This window comes from Salvelinus namaycush, chromosome 23 (genome assembly GCF_016432855.1).
Source record: "Salvelinus namaycush isolate Seneca chromosome 23, SaNama_1.0, whole genome shotgun sequence".
In the NCBI taxonomy this organism is placed as follows: domain Eukaryota; kingdom Metazoa; phylum Chordata; class Actinopteri; order Salmoniformes; family Salmonidae; genus Salvelinus; species Salvelinus namaycush.
The window spans coordinates 3,885,087-3,892,586 of record NC_052329.1 but is presented as its reverse complement, the minus strand read 5'-3'; the positions used below and the strand labels follow the sequence as shown (position 1 = coordinate 3,892,586).

At 40.5% G+C, this 7,500-nt stretch overlaps 1 pseudogene; it reads right to left on the bottom strand.

Moving 5' to 3' along the window:
• Positions 1 to 2,163: 2,163 nt before the first annotated feature.
• The window catches only part of LOC120018917, a 6,964-nt pseudogene continuing 1,627 nt past the window's right edge, over positions 2,164 to 7,500 (bottom strand).

Sequence of the window (7,500 nt, the reverse complement as noted above, 5' to 3'; positions counted from 1 at the left end):
CACTAATACTACTAATATACTACTACACTACTACTACTATACTACTACTACTACTACTACTACTACTACTACTACTACTACTACTACAACTACTACTACTACTACTACCACTACTACTACTACTACTACTACTACTACTACTACTACTACCACTACTACTACTACTACTACTACTACACTACTACTACTACTACTACTACTACTACTACTACTACTACCACTAACTACTACTACTACTACTACTAACTACTACTACTAACTACTACTGCTACTACTCCTCCTCCCAGGAAAAGATAGAGTTCCAAAAGTTTTATTTGACTGGCTTCATCTATACATAGTCACTTTAATAACTCTACCTACATGGTGCATATTACCTTCAACTAACCGGTGCCCCCTCACATTGACTCTGTACCTGTACCCCCTGTATATAGTCTCACTTTTGTTATTTACTGCTGCTCTTTAATTACTTGTTACTGTTATTTCTTATTCTTAGCTGTATTTTTAAAACTGCATTGTTGGTTAGGGGCTCGTAAGTAAGCATTTCACTGTAAGGTCCAGACCAGTTGTATTCAGCTCATGTGACTAATAACATTTGATTTGATTTGATTTACTATTACTATTGTTACTACTACTACATACAGATACATTTGGCCAGCTGAAGCAAGTCACACAATTCATAGAGAAATGACCATTCTAGTTTTTTTATTTATTTGTGTCTTTCTCTAGCATTGTGATAATTCAAGTAAGACTGGAGATCCAGATATATTAGACAGCTGAATTGCTTATGACAACCAATGTAATATTACATGAAGGGTAGCCAATACATTACACGATACATGCAGTACAGACATATATTCATTATAACACATTTCACTGAGACCTTGCTTTGTGTTGATGGTGGTATGAATGCCACATGCCCATTGGTGTATTGACACACATTGGGTTGTGGCCCACAGGCCTACGAGGAGAGGTTATTAAAGAAGTCAATGTTGTTTTTGATGAGATAGTAGACCATGCTTGTCCAGAGCAGGCCTGTGAGACAGAGGCTCAGTAATGGGCTTGTGTGTGGGCTCCTGATCTGGACCTGGACTGGACAGCAGCAGTCACTGAGGGGGTCACTGAGGGGGCCTGTGGAAGCACACCAGGCTGTCAGTGGCCGCTGGGGTAGAGCAGTGAGAAACATAGGCTAAGTAAAAAAAAAAATGATTTTTTGTCTGATTCATTATTGTCTTGACTTTCATAATGTGCGACCACACCCATGTAGATATGGCTGCTTGGCATAATGTGCTGTTGGATGTTTGTTCAGGACTTATTGGACTTATTGAACATCCATGTACCCATGACAAATCTTTTCCAGCAGCCGGCTCTTTCTCTTTCGAACCGTCTCTCACAATGTCTCATAAAGAGACAGGAATGGAGTCCATGGCAGGAGCGAATTACATTGGCTGATATCTCAGTCCATCACCATCCAACATAACCCTTAGAACCTTCCTTCTACAAACGAATTAGGCTAAACAAGGAAGTGAGATCAGAAATCAGAAAGTATGCACCTAGTTCTCACATGTAACCTTCATATTTTGCTCCTTTGCATCCCAGTATCTCTACTTGCACATTCATCTTCTGCACATCTATAACTCCAGTGTTTAATTGCTATATTGTAATTATTCCGCCACTATGGCCTATTTATTGCCTTACCTCCCTTATTCTACCTCATTTGCACACACTGTATAGTATTATTGACTCCATGTTTATTTATTCCATGTGTAACTCTGTGTTGTTTGTGTCGCGCTGCTTTGCTTTATCCTTTCCAGGTCGCAGTTGTAAATGAGAACTTGATCTCAACAAGCCTACCTGGTTAAATAAAGGTGAAATTAATAAAAAATTAAATATGCCAAAACTCAGAATCAGTTGGGGCGTCCTAAAAGTAATATGATCATTGAGATTTTCTGCAGTTTTCAAAGTCAAACTGTAGCAGGATCTCTCTCTCTTGCTTGATTGAACCATTCCCCTTTCAAGTCCCACTTCTTTGCACAGTGTTTCCAGGCTCTATTTTTGTTATCAATTGAGCCTGGGATGAGGTTAACCCATCACTGACTTTGAAATGTGTCTGTGTTTATTATAGATAGACTTTGAATAGGTCAATGGTCAGTATTCATCGTTTCTTTAATATCGTATGTCATTGGATGTCTTCCCTATCATATGTTTCTTGGTGTTTTGCTCTGGCCTCAGCAATATAATGAAACATTTAGGAGAAAATATGCAGAAGAAAAAACCAAAACTGGAGGCCAGAATAGCAAAGATCTCCACAGCTACAGTGAACTTCCCAGGAGAGCTGACATAAGCTGGGATAAAGGTGATCCAGACTGCACAGAATATGAGCATGCTGAAGGTGATGAATTTGGCCTCATTGAAGTTATCAGGCAGCTTTCGAGCCAGAAAAGCCAGCACAAAGCACAAGAGAGCCAGGAGTCCTATATACCCCAACACAGCCCAGAAACCAATAGCTGAACCCACATCACACTCTAGAATGATCTTTTCCTTATAGGTCTTCATGTTCTTGTAGGGGAAAGGAGGGAGACTGTTAACCAAAGAACACAGATCAGGACCTGTATGAGAGTGAAAGCCAGAACACTGAGTCTCTGCTGTGGGGGACCAAACCATTTCATGACATTACTGGCTGGAAGTGTAGCCCTGAAGGCCATCAACACCACTATTGTTTTCCCCAGAACACAAGAGATGCAGAGGACGAAGGTGATGCCAAACGCTGTGTGACGCAGCATACAGGACCACTCAGAGGGCCGGCCAATGAAAGTAAGAGAACACAGAAAACACAGAGTCAAGGAGAAGAGCAGCAGGAAGCTCAGCTCAGAGTTGTTGGCCCTGACGATGGGGTGTCCTTATGAACTGAAAACACAACAGCTACCAGAGTAGTAACACCAGACCCCAGTAAGGAGAAAAACACCAGAACTATGCCCATCATTTCTTCATAGGAGAGGAATTCAACTGGTTTCAACACACAGCGGTCCCTTTTTTCATTTGACCAATAATCCAAGTCACATCGATAGCAGCCGTTAGAATCTGTAAGGAGATTAGAACGTCATTCATTCCATGAATCACTGTGTCATGTGTTTTTCCACATCTATTAGTCTTGTTGGGCAGTGACAGAGCTTGAAAGTATTGCAGGTAGCCCTAAATGCATTATATATTACCTGTGATATTACTGATCTCTCCCTCCGCACATGGTACACAGTCATAACAGCATACAGGCTTTCCTTTCTGTACAGCCTTACGAGTGCCTGTGGGACAGCTCTCACTGCACACTGCTGCAGGTGCCTGTAGAGAAATACAACACGTCTGAATATTGGTGCATTTTATATGAATAAACGTGCAGAAATGTTTTAATGTCACTACTTCTGGAAGTTATATTACCAATACAAAACAAGACAATTGAGATAGACTATGTGGATTATGTAAACATTATAGAATGTTTTATATTTGCAGTGGTTTGCGGTTTGCATGTGTTATGCTTTGCAACATAGTCAACATGTATTTAGTCCTACCTCTGCCTGGCCCCCTGCCCAGACCAGTTTTCTCTTGTTGAAGGTAATGCGCTGTTCAGGGGGCATCGAAGAATCATACAGCCCCACAGCATGGAACTGCAGGGTCCCATTCTCCTCCTGCTGCCAGTTCACTAGGTCGTAGCACGCCACCACATCTCCATTAGCATCAAACCAGATCTCCTCTCCTGTCTTTACTCTAAACCTCTAGCTACTTAACCACTACTTACCACTACCACTAGGCCTACTTCCACTACTACCACTACCCTACTACTACTACTACTTTTTACCACTACTTCTACTTCCACGAGAACTAATACTACCACTAATACTACTTCTAGACCTACTACCACTACTACTATACTACTAATACTACTACTACCACTAGGCCCAATAATACTACTGCTACTACTACTACTACTACTACTACTACTACTACTACTACTACTACTACTACTACCACCACTTGGCCTACTACTACTACTAATACTACCACCACTACTACTACCACTAGGCATACTACTACTACTACTACCACTACCACTACTACAACTACTGCTACTACTACCACTAGCCTACTAATACTTCAACAACCACTACTTCTACTATCACTACTACTACTACCACTACCACTACTACTACTACTCCCACCATGCCACTACTACTACTACTACTACTAATACACTACTACTACTACTACTACTACTACTACTACTACTACTACCGCCACTACCACTATTCTTACTACACTACTACTACTACGCTTCTACTACTACTACGCTAATCTACTACTACTACTACTATACTACTCTCATATATATACTATACTACCATGGCTACTACTACTATCTATACTACTAATACCATACACACTAGCCTCCTACTACTACTACTATTACCACTACTACTACCATTTACGCCTACTACTACTACTACTAACACTACTACTACTACACTACCACTACTACCACTATCACTACTACTAACTACCAATACCACTACTACCACTACTACTACCACTAATACTACTACCACTACATACTACCACTACATACTACTACTACTACTACTACTAATACTACTACTACTACTACTACTACCTATACACTAATCTACTACCACTACTACTACTACTACCAATAGGCATATTACTACCACTATACTATACTACTAACTTACTACTACTTCTACATACTATACCACTAGGCTGACTACTACTACTAATACTACCACTTGCCTTCTACTCGAACTACTACTACTACAACTTGGCCTACTACTACTACTACTACTACTACTACTACTACTACCACCACTAGGTACTACTATACTACTACTATACTACTACTATACTACTACGACCACTAGGTCTACTACTACTACTACTACTACATATACCTATACTACCACTGGCTACTACCAAAACTACACATCACTATACCACTAGGCCTACTACCACTCATACTACTATACTTCTATCACTACTACTACTACCACTACTACTACTACTACTACCAATAGGTCTATTATCACTACTACCATTTCCACTACTACTAACACCACTAGGCCTACGACCACTACTACCACTCCAACTAGGCCTACTTTCACTACTACCAATACTAGTACTGCCACAAACTACTACTGCTACCACAACCACTACCAATAATATTACTTCTAGGCCTACCTTCACTACTACTACTACCACTACTACTACTACTACAACTAGGCCTACTACCGTACTACCACTAGGCCCACTAATACTATACTACTACTACTACTACTATCACTAGGTCTACTACTACTAATACCACTACCACTACTTCTACTACTACCACTACTACTACCACAAGGCCTACTACTACAACTACTACCACTACCACTACTACCACTAAAACTACTACCACTAAAACTACTACTACTACTACCACTAAAACTACTACTACTACTACTCTACTACTACTACTACTACTACCAATACTACTACTACTACTACTACTACTACTACTACACTACCACTACTCTATTACCAAAGCTACTAGTACTACTAATACCACCACTACTACTAATACAGCTACACCTACCACTACAACTACTACTACCACTAATACTACCACTAGGCCTACTACTATACTACTATCTACCACTACTACTACCACTAGGCCTACTACCACTACTACTACTATACCACTAGGCCTACTACCACTACTACTACTTTACCAATAGGCCTATACCACTACTACCATTACCACTACTACTAATACCACTAGGCCTACTACCACTACTACCACTACCACTAGGCCTATTTACTACTACCCTACTACTATACTAGTACTTTTACCACTACTTCTACTTCCACGAGAACTACTACTACTACACTAATACTACTTCTAGACCTACTACCCACTACTACTACTACTACTACTTCTCACTAGGCCCACTACTACTACTACTACTACTACTTACTACTACTACTAACTACTACTACTACTACTACTACTACTACTATACTACTACTACTACTACTACTACTACTACCACCACTAGGCCTACTACCACCACTACTACCTACTACTACTACTACTACTACCACCACTTGGCCTATACTACTACTACTACTACACCACTACTACTACCATAGGCATACTACTATACTACTACTACCACTACCACTACTACGACTACTGCTACTACTACCACTAGGCCTACTAATACTTCAACTACCACTACTTCTACTATCTACTACTACTACACTACCACTACTACTACTACTACCACCACTGCACTACTACTACTACTACTACTACCACTACACTACTACTACTACTACTACTACTAATACTACTACTACTACTACCACTACTACCACGTTACTACTACCACTACTACCAATACTAGTACTACTACTACTACTACATACTACTACTACTATTACCACTACTAGTACCACTAGGCCTAAAACTACTACTCCTACTATTACTACCACTACTACTACCACTAGGCCTACTACCATACTACTACTACTACAACTCAGCCTACTACTACTACTACTACCACTAGGCCTACTACGACTACTACTACTACTACTACTACTACTACCACTAGGCCTTACTACTACTATACTACTACTAAGCTACTACTACCAATAGGCCTACTACCAAAACTACACCACTACTACCACTAGGCTACAACCACTACTACCACTCCAACTAGACCTACTTCACTACTACCAATACTAGTACTACTTCTAGGCCTACTACCACTACTACTACTACTACTCCAGAGAGACTCCAGAGAGAGAGAGAGAGAGAGAGAGAGAGTGCTTCCTCGTACAACGGTTTGATTTGTTTGATCTGAGCAATTTTTCTAGCTAGCTACATAGCCGTCTTTGTATCAAAGATAATTGTGTAGTTAGAGTAATTATCGAGGTTAGCTAGCCAGCTATTTTCGTCCTTCTAACGTAGTCAACACTGCTAGCTAGCCAGCTAGCCAACTTCTACCGAATAGCAGCACGAGAAACTATTACATTACAACGGAACGACTTGATTAGTGTAGTGTTAGCTCGCTACATAGTTGTCTTTGCTGTCTTGTATCTAAGATAATTGTGTAGTTTAGAGTAATTATCGAGGTTAGCTAGCCAGCTATTTTCGTCCGCCGCGCCGCGCCACGTTCTCTACCTAGTCAACAAACTGCTAGCTAGCTAGTCAACTTCTACCGACTAGCAGCACTGTAGAAACTAATACATTACAACGGAACGATTGATTAGTGTAGTGTTAGCTAGCTACATAGTTGCTTTGCTGTCTTTGTAATAAGAACTGTGTAGTTTAGAGTAATTATCGAGGTTAGCTAGCCAGCTATTTCGTCCGCCGCGCCGCGCCACCGTTCTCTCTACTAAGTCAACAACTGCTAGCTAGCTAGTCAACTTCTACCGACTAGCAGCACTGTAGAA